Source organism: Rhinoraja longicauda, chromosome 4 (assembly GCF_053455715.1).
Source record: "Rhinoraja longicauda isolate Sanriku21f chromosome 4, sRhiLon1.1, whole genome shotgun sequence".
NCBI classification, from domain to species: domain Eukaryota; kingdom Metazoa; phylum Chordata; class Chondrichthyes; order Rajiformes; family Arhynchobatidae; genus Rhinoraja; species Rhinoraja longicauda.
Window position 1 is genome coordinate 38,971,659 of NC_135956.1, and position 20,956 is coordinate 38,992,614.

The window sequence follows — 20,956 nt, forward strand, 5'->3', positions numbered from 1 at the left end:
TCAGACTCCCTGCCTATAATATTCGTGGAACAGACTCAATGAGCCTAATTAACTTCCTATGTCTTATGGTCTTATGGTTCATACTGTTAATTTATTTCTCATGTTTCCCCATGTCATAAAAAAAATGTTATTCCGTCCATCGACTCAATGTTGGTTCTCAGAACAATGGGATTAATCCTTCTCCTTCACTTATTTCCCTGTAAGATTTTCTCTCTCAGTTGTTTATTAACATTTGAAAGAGGGGATGGGCACAAAAAGCTGGAGTAAATCTTTGAGACCGGCAGCATCTCTGGAGAGAAGGAATGGGTGACGTTTCGGGTCAAGACCCTTCTTCTGACTGGTTCAAACATAAGAAACTTGGACAGGTGCATGGATAGGAAAGGTTTAGAAGCATAGGGACCAAATGCGGGCATGTGGTGAACTATATTAACCCACACTCCCACCACATCACCTTGGGTTTAGTTTAGAGATGCGACGTGGAAACAGGCCCTTCGGCCCACCGAGTCCGCGCCGACCAGCGATCCCCACACCCTTACACTATCCTACACACACTAGGGACAATTTACAATTATAACAAGCCAATTAACCTGCCAACATGTACATCCTTGTCGTGTGGGAGGAAACCGCAAATCCCGGAGAAAACCCCCCACAGGTCATGGGAGAACGTACAAACTCCGTACAGATAAGCACCCGTAGTCAGAATTGATCCCCGTTCTCTGGCACTGTAAGGCAGCAACTCTACCACTGCACCACTATACAGCCCCCGATACCTCTCTTTTCCAGCTTTGTCCTTTCTATTCCTTTAGGCTGAAGAAGGGTTCCAGCATGAAACGTCGTCTATCCATTTCCGTCTACAGATGTTGCCTGACCTCCTGGGTTCCTCCATCAATTTTTCTCACTCAAACTTCCAGCATCAGCATCAGTATTCCAGTATATTGTGTCTGCAATTTTATTTTACCTTTTAGTTGTGGAATTCCTTGCCACAGAATGCTATGGAGGCCACCAATGGATATTTTTAAGGCAGAGATTGATCAATTTTGAAGAAAGACACAAAATGCTACTTTACAGGCAGTATCTCTGGAGAGGAATGGGTGACATTTTGGGTCGAGATCCTTCTTCATAGATTCTTGTATGTGCAGGTGTCAGGGGTTATGGGGAGAAGGGAGAAGACCAATACCAATAGTCGTTTATTTGTCACATACACATAAATGTGTAGTGAAATGAAACATTACCCGCAGTTAAACAATAAGACCAATAAGAATAATCAATAAAAATGCAATAACACATACAATCACAACTAACACCAAACAAAAAGAAACATCCATCACAGTGAGTCTCCTCCAGTCCCTCCTCACTGTGATGGAAGGCCAAAAATGTCTTTTTCTCTTCCCTGCCGTCTTCTCCCGCGGTCAGGCTGTTGGATTTGCCACGTCGGGGCGGTCGGGGCTCCCGATATTGAAGCCGCCGCTGGGCGGTGAAAGATCAACGGCCTATTCCAGGCCGCGCCGGATGGTGAAAGGTCCGCGGCGGGCCGACCCAAGCCCCGCGATTCGGGGCGGGCGAACACGCTGCCTCTGCCGCTGCCGGAGCTCCCGATGTCGGCCCCCATCCAGGGGCCTGCGGGCTTCCGACGTCCACGCGGCCCGCGCCGGAGCCTCCGGAGACGAGTCGCAGCCGCTCCCGTAGCATCCGCAGGCAGCCAGCGCCGCAGGTGGTGAGTCCGGGCCGTGGGCTCTGCGAACCAGAGCCCCAGGTGGTCCCAGGTGCATGGCCAGTGGTAGGCCGCAGCGGGAACGGAGACACGGCACAGAAACAAAGGTCGCGTCTCCGTTCGGGAGAGAGAATTTTACAGTTCCCGTTCCCTCCCACCCCCCCCCCCCACCCCCAAACATAACATACAAACACTACACCATATTAAAACTACAATTCATACAAAAACAACAAAAAACACAAAAGACAGACGGACTGCAGATAGATGAGTCATGATTAAATGGCGGAGTAGACTTGATGGGTAGAATAGCCTAGTTCGGCTCCTATCACTTATGAACAGATGAATTTGTGCCTCTTGAAGGGAAAGTATGTTTGCCTGAATTGACAGATAATAATGCTCCAATGTAAAGCATGAAAATTACAAATAGCAAGAAAATAAAAACATTTATGGGCAGGAAAGTGGTCCTTTAATCAGTCCAGCTATCGTGCAGAATGATAATTTCTTGTTCATCAATTTATCTTCGCACCCTTTTCTTCCCAAAATGTGTGATTTTGCATGAGGGGTGAAATGAAGAGATGAATACCCATATACACTTGAAGACAGCAATCTCATTTAATGTGCTAAAGTCTGGATTTTGTTCTTACCAATACCTCCATCGTCTGCTTCAGCCGAGACAGCGTGTCACGGATTAGAGAAGGGTGATATTAGTGTTATTTAGTTACAAGGAAGTCACTTTTCTATATGATGCAACATTATCAGTTTATAAATCACAGCAAAAATGGGCTTGGTAGCCAATGCGAGCAGGCATGCATTATATTTAGACAAATATATGCTCATAAAATGTTCAATCTTGAACTGTCCCTTTATCCTTAAATCTGGGCTTTGCTGTTGGGATCCAAATCCCTATGTGTAGGAAAGAACAGCAGATGCTGGTTTAAATCGAAGGTAGAAACAAAACGCAGGAGCAAATGCTGCCTGACCTGTTGAGTTACTCCAGCATTTTGTGTTTACCTTCCAAATCCCTATGACAGCTCCAGAGATATCTTTCATTTAATCACTGTGACAAATAAAGACCAAATTCATGAAGGATGAATAAATCTATGCAGGACATGTCATACTCAATAATAAACTAATTTTTTGTGCTAAAATAGAAATCACAAATGACACAAAATCCATGTGAAATGACACTCTCCTTCAGTCTCTGAGTCAAAATATTTCACCTAGCCCAGTTGAGGATTTCCCGATCATGCATCCTTGTCACGCCTCACGATCTTATTGATCATTATTTTTCCACAGAAGTATTTGGAAAGGAGTTATATTTAAGTAGACTTTTTTAAAGCATACACGCAAACCTAAAAGAAAAATGCACCTGCGCTTAAAATGTGATCCTACTTTTAAAAAATTTCTTTATTTCTTATTTTCTTTGTTTCTTTACTGCTTTCTTTCATCCACTCCATTATCTCTATTGTTATTTAATCTCTCCAGCTCTTCATTCCTACAATGGCTAGCCCTCTTGTTCTTCTCTTCTCTCCCACCTTTACTTGCTTCTAATAAAAACTTCCACCTGCAACCTTTTCCCTGTTCTGATGAAAACCAACAGTTTGAAACATTAGCTCTGCAGCTCTCTCCCCAGATGCTTCCAAATCTGATGGGTATTTTCAGCATTTTCTGTCCAATTCTGCCCATGTCCAAATACGTGCAAGTTTGTAAGTTAATTGACTTCTGCAAATTGTCCCTAGTGTGTGTATGATGGAACTAGTATATGGGGATGATTGTTGGTTGGCGAGGACTCGATGGGCCAAAGGGCCGGTTTTTGTGTTGTATCAGTAAACTAAACTAAACTAAACTAAACTGAACTGAAACTAGACTAAATCGTCCTATTTAAATTCTTAGGAAGGAACTGCAGATGCTGATTGCAACCAAAGATAGACACAAAAAGCTGGAGTAACTCAGTGGGACGGGCAGCATCTCTGGAGAGAAGGAATGGGTGACGTTTCAGGTCGAGACCCTTCTTCAGTACTGATCTGAAAAAGGGTCTCGACCCGAAACGTCACCTATTCCTTCTCTCCAGAGATATTGCCTGTCCCACTGAGTTACTCCAGCTTTTTGTGTCTATCTTCCATTTAAATTCTTTTTGTACACTATTAATCGAAGCTGTATTTCATGTGCTGATATGAGCTGCTTATTGAGATGACTTTAGCAAAAAATAAATGTCAAGAGTTAATAAGGAATTGCCATGTTTCAGACATCCTAAATACCCCCACACAATATTGCAGTGGAGGGTAGAAATTACGGGGGATTCAAATCCACTCATGACTGGATTAAAGGCTATCTAATATATGTAGTAAGCTACATTCATGGAAAGAAGGGATAAAGTTTGTGGTCAATTAGGAGTGGAAGAGAATTTTCACATTTTCATTGGAGACCTCACAGTAAGAAGGATTGGTTGTTAGCCTACAAATATAGGACTACTAGACCAAGTGGACCCGTTGGGCTCAAACCTCTCCTGCATTGGTGCAGCACCCTCTCTTCTCCCCCCTCCCCTCCTCTAACCCCCTCTCCCCTCCCCTTCCCCCTCCCCAACTCCCCCTCCCCCTACTCCATGCCCCTCAACCTCCCCTTATCCTCCCTCCCTTCCTCCCTCCCCCCACCCTCCCCAGGAGATAGATTTAAACTTTAAAATGTGAATAACTTTAAAAATATAACACTGATTTCAATGAAACTTCTTCCATTAGCACCAAAGGGACGACAGTGTGTAAGGTGGGCCTAAAATTGTCGCGCTATCGTGCACCGTTTTGGCTGGAGTTCAGGAACAAACAAACAAGTAAACAAACAAGAGTTTTAGTATATAGATGTGTGATACTTCATTATTAATCTTTCCATCTCCAAGAAAGGATTTCACTGCAAAGAACATCTTGCTGACAGCTGTAACACTCTATAGTCACACACCATTTGTGAAATGCTAAATGATTCACTTCTGGCTTCCACTCAATAAAACATTTCAAAGTCCATCTACAGAATAAAATAGAAAACAGCAGAAGTACGAACAAACAGAAGGCAGTATTTGGAATTCAGTGGCCCAAGTAGTTATGGAAACATCTTTCAATTTGCCACATATAGACTGGAGTGAATCACATATTTTTCAAATTGGAATAATCTAAATTCCCAATGAATAGCAAGGCTGACGCAATCCAAGAGCCCAAGAAAATAGGAGCAGCCGTAAGACACCTGACCCTTCCAGCCTGTCTGATCAACCTCAGGCCTCAACTCCAGTTCCCTGTCGATTCCCATTGCTCTCAAATATCTGATCTTTCAATGATTAATTTACCTCCACTTTAAATACTTCCAATAATTTACCATCCACAAATCTTTGGGAGGAATATTCCGGAGAATTATTATTCTCTGCGAGAATAAATATCTACGTGCCTCTGTTATTAATATCTGGTCTCTTATCTTTAAACTTTCTCCATTTGTTGGAAAACCTCTCCCAAGTGAAAACATCTGGAACAAGATGCATTTGTTCCAATTATGCACAAATGCATGGAAGCATTTTTTCAAAGGCTGTAGAGATTTTGGAGAAGAGGGAAGAGAAAGATCAAAAGATCACTCCTTGACATTGCTGCTAATAATTGGAAAATGGTGATTTTCATGTTGTTCAGTTGATCGTGTTCTAATCGCGCTACAAGCTTTACTGAGAAGCCTAAGGTGAACTCAGGCACTGTGAGTGGCCACTTTAAGCTCCATATCAATTCTTGTGTTTCATGTGTACTGACGGATATGGTCAGTTGAAGTGTCAGCATTCACTCATGTAATGTACATGACATCCTGAAAATAAACTAAAGGGGAAAATACAACAAAAAGAAGTGATATCATTTTCACAAGCCCTATGGAAATTAACACAGTTTATAGATCTAGAATCATAGATCATCTATGATGCCAACCAACGTGTAAGCAAATGACTAATTTATTTTTAGAAACATTGCTAGGTTTTAGTTTAGTTTGGTTTATTATTGTCATGTGTATCGATCAAGGTACAATGAAAGGTTTTTTGAAAATGAAAAGACAAAATATGATTACAATCAAGCCGTCCACAGTGTACAGATACTGGATGAGGAGAATAACATTTAGTGCAAGATAAAATTCAGTAAAGTCCGATTAAAGATAGTTTCAAAGTCTCCAAAGAGGTAGATGGTAGGTCAGGAATGCTCTCCAGTTGCTCATGGGATGGTTCAGTTGCCTGATAACAGCTGAGATGAAACTGTCCCTGAATCTGGACTGGACAGTAGTCATTTTAACTTCAGAAATTCCATACACCTTGCCTCTCTTCATTAAGTTGTGATTGTATATTGCTCAGGACTATACTGCTATAATCAACATGACTAGTCGTATGCTGGAACCTCCATTAATGTGCTTTCTGGAGCATTGCACGAGAACAAACTGTTTAGCATTCACTATAATTTGGGAGTTTTAAACCAATATTTGCCATAATTTTACATCAGGTTACCTGGGCTTTACTTACAGAGCTGCACATCTATTTTAGGAATGTGTAACAAATGCCCTATTCTCATATCCTGCCCTGTTCACCCTTATCCCAACCACAACCTCATAACTTCTATAATTCTACTACTCCACTATTGTCCCACTATTGTCCCCACTAGTCTCCACTATTGTCCATGTACCCAAAAAGACAAGGATCACTGGTCTTAATTACAGGCCTGTCGCACTTACCTCTGTAGTCATGAAGACCTTTGAAAGACTTGTGCTGGCCCAGCTGAACAACATCACAAACCCCCTGCTGGACCCCCTGCAGTTTGCATATAGGGCCAATAGATCGGTGGACAATGCAGTCAACCTAGGCCTGCACTTCATCCTCCAGCACCTAGACCGCAAGGGGACCTATGCCAGGATTATGTTTGTGGACTTTAGCTCTGCTTTTGACACCATTGTGCCAGAGCTACTACACTACAAACTCTCCCAGCTGACTGTGCCTGAACCCGTCTGTCAGTGGTTCATCAACGTCCTAATGGACAGGAAGCAGCATGTGAGGCTGGGAAAGCACATCTCGGACTCGCAGACCCTCAGCATAGGAGCTCCGCAAGGCTGCGTACTCTCCCCTTTCCTTTACTCTCTCTACACCAACGACTGCACCTCCATAGACTCCTCTGTCAAGTTCCTCAAGTTTGCGGATGACACTACCCTGATTTGACTGATCCAGGACGGCGAGGAATCTGCCTACAGAGGGGAAGTGACACAGCTGGCATCCTGATGCCATCACAGCAACCTGGAGCTCAATGCTCTCAAGACTGTAGAACTAATTGTAGACTTTCGAATAGATCCCCCTCCCCTCCCCCCACTCACCATCAACAACACCAGTCACATCTGTGGAGTCATTTAAGTTCCTTGGAACCATCATCTTCAGGGACCTTAAATGGGGGGCCACCATCGACTCCACAGTCAAAAAGGCCCAACAGAGGATGTACTTCCTGCGGGAACTGAAGAAACACAATCTGCCACAGGCAATGATGGTCCAATTCTACACTACTATCATTGAGACCGTCCTCACCTTCTCCATCATGGTCTGGTTTGGCTCAGCCATCAAGCACGACATCCGGATGCCGCAACAGATCGTTCGCACAGCTGAGAATGTTGTTGGCTGCAACCTTCCCCCCATTGACGAACTGTACACTGCAAGGGCCAGGAAGTGAGCAGGCAAGATCATCTCTGACCCCTCTCACCCTGGCCACAAACTTCGAAGCACTTCCCCTTGGAAGGCGACTCCGGACTGTCAAAGCAGCCACAGCCAGACATAAAAACAGTTTTTTTTCCCCACGAGTGATAGTTCTACTCAATAACCAAAGTCTGTAGTCTCTTTTTTGCTCTGGTTTATTTTCACCCACATGTTTAGACCGTAATGTGGTATCCTTATTGTTTTGATGTGGTTATGCTTTATTCTTAATTGTTAACTGTATGTTTGTGTTGTCATTTTTGAGCAGAGCAGCAAGGCACATTCCTTGTATATGCACATACTTGGCCAATAAACTCATTCATTCATTCATTCATTCATTCATTCATTCATTCATTCATTCTATTGTTCCAGGAATTATACACCATTGTGCTAGTATAATGACTTCATATAATTGAAGATAATTCATCTTGTAATAGAACTATCAAATATGTTGGACACATTATCGTAATTGGCAAACAGTGATTTTCAGAGCATTATTGCACATATCTTCGAAATGAAAATTAAACACAAAAATGTGTGATTTGTACGTTTTTGCTGTATAAGCTTATTAAATGCATTTTTGGTAATTGAGCTTTGGGATGGAAACTTTTTTTTACAAAGACCACTGGGATCCCACCCGCAGTTAGGTGAGTTGATTAATTAAATGTGTCTGGCCCTGCTGTTAACAATGGTCTCTTTAAAATTCCTTCATTTGCTTTGTGTAGAGAATGGAAACAGGCCCTTCGGCCCAACATGTTCCATCTACACAGTCCCACCTGCCTGAGTTCTGTTCTATCTATCTATCTATCTATCTATCTATCTATCTATCTATCTATCTATCTATCTATCTATCTATCTATCTATCTATCTATCTATCTATCTATCTATCTATCTATCTATCTATCTATCTATCTATCTATCTATCTATCTATCTATCTATCTATCTATCTATCTATCTATCTATCTATCTATCTACACACACACACACACACACACACACACACACACATACACATACACACATATATATATATATACATATATAAATATATGTGTGTGTGTGTGTGTGTATATCTGAGATTTGGTTATGGAAATACAGCCAAAAAGGTAAACAATATGCCACAATTTTAGCACCACCTTAATCACCATTGTCCTGGCGACGCTTTACAACAAGTTTCATTCAAATTGGTGCTATATTTTTAAAGTTAGAGAGATTTTAAAGTTTAAAAATTACCATTTAAACCGATTTAGTCTCTTGCCATGTTCAGCGCGTGAGGTCACAATAGGACCCGCACGAGTGCTGGCCGATGATGGAGGGGGTGGCAAGGAGTCAAGCTCCCCAGTTGGGGGAGGGTTGACATTTTGCCTTCAGCTCCGGCGTGTAGTCGCCCATCCTGCCCTGCCTCAGCCTCAGATGATTCACACCTCTAGTTTCCCTCTTCTTTGACTCTCAGTCTGAAGAAGGGCCTTGACCCGAAAAGTCACCCATTCCTTTTCTCCAGAGATGATGCCTGACCCGCTGAGTTACTCCAGTATTTCGTGTCTCTCTGTGGTGCACTACATGTTTACTTGCTTATGAAGAATAGGTCTGAGATTCTAAATGCCATCAGAATACTTCTTCTCCACATGAGCATTGGTGGAAGGGTTGAAAACTCAGGTCAGAGCATGAAGATCTTCAGCAAAAGTACTAACCACAAAATGAAGAAAAACTTTTTTTGCGGCATGATTAGGATGAAGCATGGAATGCCATGGGGATTTGGTGGTGGTGGAGGTGATGAACAAGATGTTCAAATGTGATCTTGATATGAACTTGAAAGGGAAAATATGAGGAAGGCTGGGGAAAATGGTGCCATGGGATTCTTTCCTTTGCTCTTGCAAAGCACCAAAACTAAACTCTTCTGGAGAAATAACCACCTTCCGTGCAAATTCATTTCTTTAATCCTATGGTACTGTGCTGCTGGAATGTATCAGCATTAAACAACCGTTAAATAACCATTCAACCATGGAAACCTGGTTCCATGTAAACTCACCAAGAAGCAGTTTTCATCCAAAATGATTAATTTCATTATCTATCCTGGGAGGTGAAAAATCCTTTGATTCTCCCTAACCTTAAATCTGGAATTGACTTGAAAATTCCTTTGAATCTCCCTAATCAGTTGCAGAATAAATCAGCTAACCAATATGCAGCTCCTATTGCTAGGATTATGATAGCAGAAACTAAATTTGATTATACCATCACCTTCAGGGCAAAATATTGAGATTCTCCAATAATAAATCAGCCATTGTTACCATAAGCAAGGGCACGAGTACGTACTTGAGGGATGCTTGGTTGCGCTTAACAGAGCAGCTACGATTTATACCATTACTGAGTTGCAAAATCTAACCATGCTTTATTGATTGCACACATCAAGATTAGGACATCTAACCTGAAGGCTTTTGCATTAATTTTTAATTCATGAATATCTAGTAAGTGGTGTGCAATGCTAAAAATGTCATCATGAATGTGTATGAGGATTTATTTTTTTATCATTCTGTTGCAAGCTTTTTGAGAAATGAAAGTCTGCATTGTTGGCTGATGAGTTATTCCTAATGTTATTTCAAGAGTGGATGGTAATTTCTGAATAGAATTCTCAACAATTTTATGTTCAGCCACCATTTAGCAACATTAAAATGAAGCAAGTATATTTAAACGAAAATCTTGAAGATCCATGGATTTTTTCTCATTGTAAGGTATTTCACCACACTCCATAAGAGTGTCCCAGAGAAATAAAAAATCAGATTCAGATTAGTTTATTATCATATACACCAGAGAGCAATGAAATTCCTGGTACACATGAAGCTTGCAGAGTAAAGAGTATGCATACAGTAATAATAAATACGAAAATATATACAATGACTTGTGTAAAACATTAGAATGGTCAAGACAGTTATGTAAAAATGTTATGTTAAAATTCAATAACTGAATAACTAAATGAACTATGAGCATGTGGCAGCAATTCTTGGAAGGGAATGTGAAAGAGATGTTTGGTTCAGAAGTCTGACGGTAGTGGGGAATAAGTTGTTCTTATGTTAGGAAGGAACTGCAATGCTGGTTTACACCGAAGATAGACACAAAATGCTAGAGTAACTCAGCAGGACGGACACGATCTCTAGATTGAAGTAATGGGTGATGTTTCGGGTCGAGACCCTTCTTCAGTTTGAGAGTCAGGGGAGAGGGAGACACAAAGATAAGGAAGGGTAAGGTATGAACATGAGATATCAAAGGGGATGAGGTGCAAGGAAAATGTTGAATAGATAATTGTTAGCTAGGAGAAGCTGACAATGAAGCATGCAGAGATAAACTTTAATCAGAGAGACAGTCATATTGGATGGAGAACTTGGAAGGGGGAGGGATGGAGAGAAAGGTAAAGCAAGGGTTACTTGAAGTTAGAGAAGTCAATATTCATACCGCTGGGGTGTTAGCTGCCCTAGAGAAATATGAGGTGTTTTTCCTCCAATTTGTGCTGGACCTCGCTCTGATAGGAAGTTGTTCATATGTCTGGACAGCATGGGTTTCAAGCTGTTTCTTCTCCCAGGTGGTAGAAGAGAGAAAAGGGAATGGCCAGGGTGACTGGCATCTTTGACAATACTTGCAGCCTTCCTAATGCAATACACCATGAAGATGGACTGGATGGACAGAAGTAACACGCCTATGAATAACTGGGTATTGGTTACCACTCTCTGCAGGTTCACGTGGTAAAGAGCAGTTGCCAAACCAGGTTTTGATGCATGCCACCAGAATACCTTCTGCCGCGTATCTGTAGAAGCTCAAGAGAATCCAAATGGACATGCCGAATTTTTTTCAGACATTTAAGAAAATAAGTATGCTGGTGTGCTTTCTTGATCATCACATCAATGTGAAGGGACCATATTAGGTTGCTGGCCTTTGGATGTCAAAGAACTTGAAGCTGTTGACCATCTCTACAGCAGCTCTCCGTTGATGAGGACAGGATTATGTTCACCCTTTGCTTCCTTATGTCAATAACCAACTCTTTCATCATGTGGATGTTAAGGGCTAGGTTGTGGTCCTGATACCATGGTACAAGTTCCAAATCCAAATTAATTATCAAGTGAAAGTTACATACTATATAGAAATAAATGGCAAAAAGAAACAAGAGAGAGTTGAGGGATATGTTGAAAAGGGAATGAGATGTAAGGGGACAGTGGAACAAGGAGAGGGGCAATGGAACAGATGGGATTGCCATGATGGGAGCTAGAATAAACCTAATGGATGAATGACCTCCATGGATTTTAAAAAAATTAACCTCTACTGGTGTTATAGGAAGTGAAAGATTTTAGTATATTTTTTTGGGGGTGTAGGAGGTTGCAGTTAATGGGCAGAGAAACACAATGAAATTTGAACAGAAAGTGAGCACAGATTTACTTGCTGATGAAAATTTTCAATCAAGGATGAGGATCCTCATCAGTATGTGTGAGGGGAAGGTTGCCCAACACAAATCTTCCGTGCTTCTCTTAGGTAGCATTGCTCTTCAGAATTGAATCATTGTACATCTGCCGAAAAGATCAAATGTTGTAGTCATGAGACAGATTAAAATTGACAGCTTCGTGATGGAGGTCAGGAGACAACTGCAGCCAGAGAAATGGAGGAATAAACATGAATCTGTGCCTGCCTGTCAAAATCAGCAAAACATGATCAAATATTACAGATCCTCATGTCAAACTCTGCTATAAATTGTTTCAAACAATAGTGATAATGCCCAAGCTGATTACTGGAAACCAGCACATTAGAATACAGTTTTCCCATTCCACAATATGGTGCTTTCCAATTATGATGGATGTATATGAACCATGAGGAAGCTTTATTTAACACTGAATAAGTAAATTTGCATTAACCAAAGACATAAACCGAGAATGTTTAAGGATTGTACAACAATTTACTTTCAGAATTGGTGTCGGCCATGGGTCATTTGGTCTTTGATTGAATCTAAAGGATGTAGGTTCATATCTCACTTTGACAAATTGATTATTTAGGTTGATACTTGCATTGTTAGAGGTGTGATCTTCTGCTGCCTTGTTGAACTACAACCCTGGATGATATTCTGTGAAAGGTTAATGAGAAAGATTAATTTTGAATAATTTTGAAGAAGGTAAGAACATTTATCACTTTCTCCAACAATATCTCAAATAACAACACACAAAAACAGAAATGTAATCATTATCATCTTACTGTTTATGGGATGTGCTAAACTAACTAGATGCCATGTCTCCTACTTTACAACGTCAACAATTCTGAAATGACTCAAAAGCGATTTGACATTTGAGAGAGTCAAAAACTTTAAATTTTTGGGGGTGTATATTTCTGAAGATCTTTCCTGGACCCAGCATATTGATAATTATGAAGAAAGCACATCAACATCTCTACTTCCTGAGAAGATTACAGAGATTTGGTATATCAGAGAGGATTCTCTTGAACTTCTACAGGTGTACAGTAGAGAGAGCATGTTGACTGGTAGCATCATGGCCTGATTTGGCAACTTGAATGCCTAGGAACAAAGAAGACGGGAAAAAGTTGTGAACACCACCCAGTCCATCACCAGCTCTGAAGAAGGGCTTCTGTTGTGCTGCTGCAAGTAAGAATTTCATTGTTCTATATGGGACATATGGCAATAAAGCACTCTTGACTCCTGACCCATTTTCTGTGAATATGAGGGGTGCTGCATAAACGTACATCTATCACTGCTCTTTCCAACAATATATAATTGTTCTCTTAGTCAGTCATTTTCATCCAATGTAGCTACCATCAGCATATTGCAGCTCAATCTGCAAAGTTCCTTCAGCTGGTTCTTTGTTGCTTGAGGTTCCAGCATCTGCAGCCTTTTATGTCACCACATTACTGAATATTTGTCATTGGAAGAAAGAAACAACACACCATTATGTTTTATATTAAACAACCCGGGACTGACATAACATTTTTACAAAGCTGTCATTGTAACGGATGCAATGGTACAAACTTTAAACAGACCTAATTCATAACTGATCCAATAACTGGAGCATTGATTTTATTTTCTTGAATTGCCATCATGCACAGTGGGAGTGTTATTGCAGTAACTTTCTGGCCTTGCCTAAGTTTTTGATATATGCTTTAGTAAGCCAAGCTCAGGTTGAACGTATGGTTTTTCAAAAACATTGAATGAACATCAGGGGCAGCAAGTAAAGAAAACATGGATTAGTTGCAAGATTAGGGAGAAATTTGAAGAATGAAATAAAATATGATAAATGAGGATTACACATTGACACTGACATAGTGTGGGAGATTTCAAAATGAATCTGTTATTGTATGGGTAGAAAATAATCATTTTTATTTCATGACCTCAGTAAGTCAATATAAATTAAAAACAACATCAAACTAGTCAAAATTATTCCCAGTGAATTGAATAAAGTTGAATTTGAATTTAAAAATATTATTTTAATAATCTAAATCAATGGGGAGAAAAAGAAATAAAAAGATATCAAAACTTTTTTTGGCAAAAGTTATTGAAGATGAAAAACTCATGGATAGAATTCAAATAAATTGGAAAATCAATAAAAATGAAAATTCTGAAGAAGTGTCTCTGACTTGAAACATTGATTTTGTTTCTTTTCCCACAGATGCTGCCTGATTATTTCCAGAATTTTGGGTCAAGACTCTTCATCTCAACGACTCACCGTTTAGATGAGAGGTCTCGACCTGAAACATCAATAGTCTATTTTCCCCTGCAGATGCTGCCTGAACCATTGAGTTCCGTCAGCAGATTTCCTTTCTTTTCGTGCAGAGTCCAGCATTAGCTGCCTCTTGTGGCCCTTTATTTTGTAAACTGTTTATTAATTTATGGTCCTAACACATCAATTGCTCTCTTGTAGCTGGCTAGATTAATTGCAGAAAATAAAAATACAATTAACCTCAATAATATTTTTAATGCTGACTGTTTTTGGCTCATTTAGGCTCAGGAACTTTTGACATCCAACAAGCTATTACACAGTGTCGATAAGAAATCTTGGGTAAGATGTCAGTGAGTTTTTTTTCCACAGTCTTGATCAGATTATGAATGTTACAGCTAGATGCCATGACTAAATATTAACTTTAGTTTGTTTTTGGAGAATATAGCATTCTGATACTTATCAATAAAAAAACCTCAAAGAATAAAAGTGATTGTTAAATGACATTGTTAATTTATTCTCTGCACCAGACTGAAAGTAATTCAATCTTCTGATTGACTTAATTTGGTCTGCAGTTTATTGGAAGCAGAGCTGCCTTACCATCTATCTAATACCTCTTTTGCATTCACCCTACACATGAGGAGCAATTTACATAAACCAATTATCCTATAGACCCACACATCTTTGGGATGTGGGAGAAAACTGGAGCACCCTGAGGAATCTCATGTCATCTGGTGTACACAGTTTAGTTCAGCTCGTTGTGTAGGCAAGAGTTCACACAACAATATTACTGGATTAGACATATTCTGGCTATGGCTCCTCTTGGGTAATGGGATAGCCAAAGAAGCAAGAAAAAGTGTTGTTTTTTTCTTTGGAGCATTGGATTCTGAGGGGAGACCTGATTATAAAATTATGCGAGACAGAGATAAGGTAAATTATCAGAATCTTTTCTCCAGGATGGAAATGTCAAATATTAGAGAGCACAATTTTAAGATGACAGAGAAAGTTTAAAAGGGATGAGTGGGCCGTTTGTTTTACACAGAGAGAGGCAGGTGCCTTGAACACACTGCCAGGAGAGATGGTGGAATCAGTTAAGAAGCATACAGATAGACAGATGAACAGGCTAGGGATGCAGGAATATAGATCCCATGCAGGCATATGGGAATATTTTAATTGTTACAGGCATAGTGGGCCAAAGGATCTGTTCCTGCGTTGTACTTCTATGTTCTATGTTCTCTACGTTCTGCTCAGAAGCAAACTGAGTTCTAGGCTCAGCCCCAGACCCACAGTCTCCATGCTGCAGGTTCCAACATTGGAGCCTGCAGATGGAGGTTGTGGGCCTGGAGCTGAACATGGTGGTTGGAGCCTGCAGTGTAGAAACTGTGGGCCTGGAAGTGAGCCAGGAACTCAGTTTCCCTCTCATCTGACTCTCAGTATGAAGGAGGGTCTCACCCCAAAATGTCACCTAATTCTACTCCTGTCACTTATGACCTGATAAATATACTTCTGTAGAAAACACAGAAAAGTATTGTTTTTAAAAAGGTGAAAGGTTGAAAGATGTTTGTGATCAGAGGAATGCTATCTTGCTTAAAAATGGCTTGGCAACTGTTTCACTGAACACTTGCACTCTGTCCCTCAAAGCCTGCTGGATCTCCCAGTTGCTAACCACTTTAATTCACCTTCCAATTCCCATAATGATCTTTTTATCCTTGATCTTCTCCATTGCCAGAGTGAGGCCATACACAAACTGGGAGAACAGTATTTCATATTCCACTTGGGTAGCTTACAACCCATCAGTATGAACATTGAATTTGCCAATTTCAAGAAATACCCATTTTCTCTGCATCCCTTTGAGGTTCACCCTCAAAAATCATCAACAAACTCCAACACATCCAGAACTCCACTGCCCGTCTACTCACCCACTCCCCGATCCGTGACCATATCACCCCCATCCTTTACAAGCTCCACTGGCTCCCCATCCCCCAGAGAATCCAGTACAAAATCCTCCTCATGACATACAAAGCCCTCCATAACCTGGCCCCATCCTACCTGACTGACCTCCTCCACAGACACACTCCCACCCGTACCCTCCGCTCTGCTGCTGCTAACCTCCTGTCCCCCCCCATCCGGACCAAACTCAGATCCTGGGGGGACAGGGCTTTCTCCATCGCTGCTCCCACACTCTGGAACTCACTACCCCAAACCGTCAGAGACTCCTCCTCACTCACCACATTCAAAACATCACTGAAGTCTCATCTGTTCAGCACTGCCTTCAATCACTGACCGTTACCTCACCTTCTTTTTCCTTTTCTCTTCGTTTACTCATTTATCTATTGATTTTCTTTTATGTTTTAGTAAACCCTGTAAAGCGTCTTTGAGTGTTAGAAAAGCGCTATATAAATGTAATGCATTATTATTATTATTATTATTATTATCCCCCTCCCATCCAGTGCATACATATTTCTCAAACCATTTCCCACCATCCTCATCACCCAATGATGGTAGCCTTGTCGATGCAGCGTGAAGTGTAGATGGAGTCAATGGAAGGGAGGTTTGTTTGCATGAGGGGCTGGACTGTGTCCACAATTCTCTGCAATTTCTGGAGGTCTTGGATGGAGGTGTTCCCAACCATGCTGTGATGCATTTTGATAAAATGCTTTCTACACGCATGTGTAGAAGTTGGTGAGAGTTGTTGGGGACATGTTGGGGACTCTTTCCCCTCCCCCTGTAATGTTCACCCACATCCGTCCCTCTGGCTTTATATTTCATTCCTTCTCTTAATTTCTTATTTTGTCTCCTTAAAAATGTATAAAATTATGAGAGACATAGATAGGGTAGACTGTCAAAGTCTTTTTAGTGCGTGGAATTGTCAAATACCAGAAGGCATGGCTTTAATTTTGTGAGGAAAGATATTTTGTTTACATAGAGAATGGAGTATCTGGCCATTGGAAGTGATGGAAGTAGATATGTAACATTTAAGAGACATTTAGACAAGCACATGAACAGGCAGGGAATGAAGGAATATAGACCTTGTGCAGGCAGATCGCATTAGTTGAAATTGGCATCATAATCGCACAGACGTCATTGGCCAAAGTGCCTATTCCTGTGTGGTGCTGTTACATGAGCTAATTTACAGGGATAGGTAAGTGACTCCTTCCTTCACTTTCCTTTGGACACCCCCTCCTTCCACCCCACAGGGTCAGTGAATGGTCATGGCTTTTACATCTGCCTATCCTGCCAAAATGATGTGAAGTATGCCAGCTGAGATTGGATCAGCCATTGTCTTACTGATCACCAAAGCAGGCTCAAAGGACTAGCTGACCTATGTCTGCTCCTCTTTCTTATGGTCTACGTCCTTATGTTCAGTTCTTTGTCTCAGTGCCTTAATGATTTGCAGCAGTGAGTCCAGAGACAGAAGAGGAGGTAAATTGTACCACATTTCCTTATGATCAAGGAGGCCATTCAGCCCAAACTATCGTACATGCCTAGTAACAGTTTCTTGATTCTCCTATCACCCATTTAGTCTAGATGGAAAATAGTTGCGTGAAAAGGTGCCACGAGAAGGGAGGTGGTTAGTGTGAATGGAAGAGTTGACTACTGAAATGTGAAGGGAACCATCATCCTGGAATGCAGAAAGGGGAGGGTAGTACGATACGTCTGTTGGTGAAATCTCATATGAAAGCTGGTGGAAATTATGGAGCATAGTGGGTGGGAGGTGAGGACAAGCAGAGCACTATCCTTGCCCTCGATGTTAGGAGAGGAGGTAACAACAGAAGTAATGCATGTAGAGTAGATGTTTTTGAAACCCTTTTAACCAAATTAGAAAGGAAGCCATATTTCTAATGCAACTCTTTTTGCACTACAACTGCACTATGCAATCAACTCTTGAAGTTTCCTCCGAAATTCGTCATATTCTGAAATCCAGGTGCCTTTTCCAATTAGAAATTCCCATTATCTGACTTCACTTGATGACCTCCAATGGAAGTTCAAGCACTTAATTGGATAAACAACCTAAATTATCATAAACACAATCACAACAGCATGTTGTTGAATAAATGACTTGACTTCTAACATGTAAAGCTCCCCCTTGGGAGCAATAAAGGAATGATTTATAATATTTAGATTGTTTCATAAGCAATAAAAACATCAATAGCTAAGAATAGAATCGGGTGCCTTAAGGATGTACCCATAATCATATCATATCATATCATATCATATATATACAGCCGGAAACAGGCCTTTTCGGCCCACCAAGTCCGTGCCGCCCAACGATCCCTGTACGTTAACACTATCCTACACCCACTAGGGACAATTTTTACATTTACCCAGCAAAAATATCTTTGGCATTCTTGAATTTTAAAATGTAATTAGGAATAACTAGATCAAGTGGAGCCGTTGGGCCCATTCCTCGTTGAGGGGGGACAGGGAAGGGGAGAGGGTGTCATCACTGAGTGAGTGAGCCCTATTCCCCCCTCCCCCTTCTTAAAGCAGCTTGAATCATATATTTTCTATTTTAGTCTGTTAGAAAAAATATTGCAGTCTCTTGGAAACTGTTTCAGAGAGGTTATGAATGGAAAATATATTTTACATGCAAATAATGTTGACCATGATTTGCTTTTAATTTACTTTTGAAATATTTTCACACATGTTGGATCTATATCATAGATCAATGAGCATAAATTATTGACTTCTACATAATGGCCTTGAACAAAGGAAATCACTTTAGGCTTGATGAGATAACAGCATAATGCAGTCATATTGTATTCTACTGTACCCTTGCGACAAGATTTATCAATGGTGTTAGTGGTACATGTCACATGGTGGCACATACTCTTTAAAACAGTTCTGTAGCACCTTTTGCATTCGGCTGATAGTCCAGGCAGGGTCTTGACCTTCCACAGATGGACACAAAATGCTGGAGTAACTCAGCGGGAAAGGCAGCATGTCTGGAGAGAAGGAATGGGTGATGTTTCGGGTCAAGATCCTTCTTCAGTCTGACAACAGTCTTGCTGAGTTACACCAGCATTTTATGTCTATCTTTAGTTTAAACCAAGATGCAGTTTAATGTGGATAAGTGTGAGGTTTTCCACTTTGGTGGTAAGAATAGGAAGGCAGATTATTATCTGAATGGTGTCAAGTTAGGAAAAGGGGACGTACAAAAAGATCTGGGTGTCCTAGTGCATCAAAAGAAGCATGCAGGTACAGCAGGCAGTGAGGAAAGCCAATGGAATGTTGGCCTTCATAACAAGAGGAGTTGAGTATAGGAGCAGGGAGGTCCTTCTGCAGTTGTACAGGGCCCTAGTGAGACCGCACCTGGAGTACTGTGTGCAGTTTTGGTTTCCAAATTTGAGGAAGGATATTCTTGCTATTGAGGGCGTGCAGCGTAGGTTTACTAGGTTAATTCCCGGAATGGCGGGACTGTCATATGTTGAAAGACTGGAGCGACTAGGCTTGTATACACTGGAATTTAGAAGGATGATAGGGGATCTTATTGAAACATATAAGATTATTAAGGGGTTGGACATGTTAGAGGCAAGAAACATGTTCCCAATGTTGGGGGAGTCCAGAACCAGGGGCCACAGTTTAAGAATAAGGGGTAGGCCATTTAGAACGGAGATGAGGAAAAACTTTTTCAGTCAGAGAGTTGTAAATCTGTGGAATTTTCTGCCTCAGAAGGCAATGGAGGCCAATTCTCTGAATGCATTCAAGAGAGAGCTAGATAGAGCTCTTAAGGATAGCGGAGTCAGGGGGTATAGGGAGAAGGCAGGAACGGGGTACTGATTGAGAATGATCAGCCATGAATGGTGGTGCTGGCTCGAAAGGCCGAATGGCCTACTCCTGCACCTATTGTCTATTGTCTATTGTCTATTGACCTTCCATCTCTGTTTGAGGTAGACAATCATCTTGGGTTATGCACTGAGATAGCGAACTTGATTAAATGCTAAACCTGTTGTAATGAAGATGAAGCCATAATATTCTATGGCAGATATTCTTCCATCTTAAATGTGAGGTTATCCACTTTGGTGGCCAGAACAGGAAAGCAGACTATTACCTGAATGGTGGCCGATTAGGAGAAGGGGAGATGCAACGAGACCTGGGTGTCGTGGTACACCAGTCATTGAAAGTAGGCATGCAGGTGCAGCAGGCAGTGAAGAAAGCGAATGGTATGTTGGCATTCATAGCGAGGGGAGGTTCTGCTTCCGTTGCACAGGGCATTGGTGAGACCACACCTGGAGTATTGCGTACAGTTTTGGTCTCCTAATCTGAGGAAAGACATTCTTGCCATAGAGGGAGTACAGAGAAGGTTCACCAGATTGATTCCTGGGATGGCAGGACGTTCATATGAAGAAAGACTGGATAGACTCGGCTTGTACTCGCTGGAATTTAGAAGATTGAAGGGGGATCTTATAGAAACTTACAAAATTCTTAAGAGGTTGGACAGGCTAGATGCAGGAAGATTGTTCCCGATGTTGGGGAAGTCCAGAACAAGGGGTCACAGTTTAAGGATAAGGGGGAAGTCCTTTAGGACCGAGATGAGAAAGTTTTTTTCACACAGAGAATGGTGAATCTGTGGAATTCTCTGCCACGGAAGGTAGTTGAGGCCAGTTCATTGGCTATATTTAAGAGGGAGTTAGATGTGGCCCTTGTGGCTAAAGGGATCAGGGGGTATGGAGAGAAGGCAGGTACGGGATACTGAGTTGGATGATCAGCCATGATCATATTGAATGGCAGTGCAGGCTCGAAGGGCCGAATGGCACACTCCTGCACCCATTTTCTATGTTTCTATATTTCTATCAAGCAGGGATCTCTCTGTGACATGACGT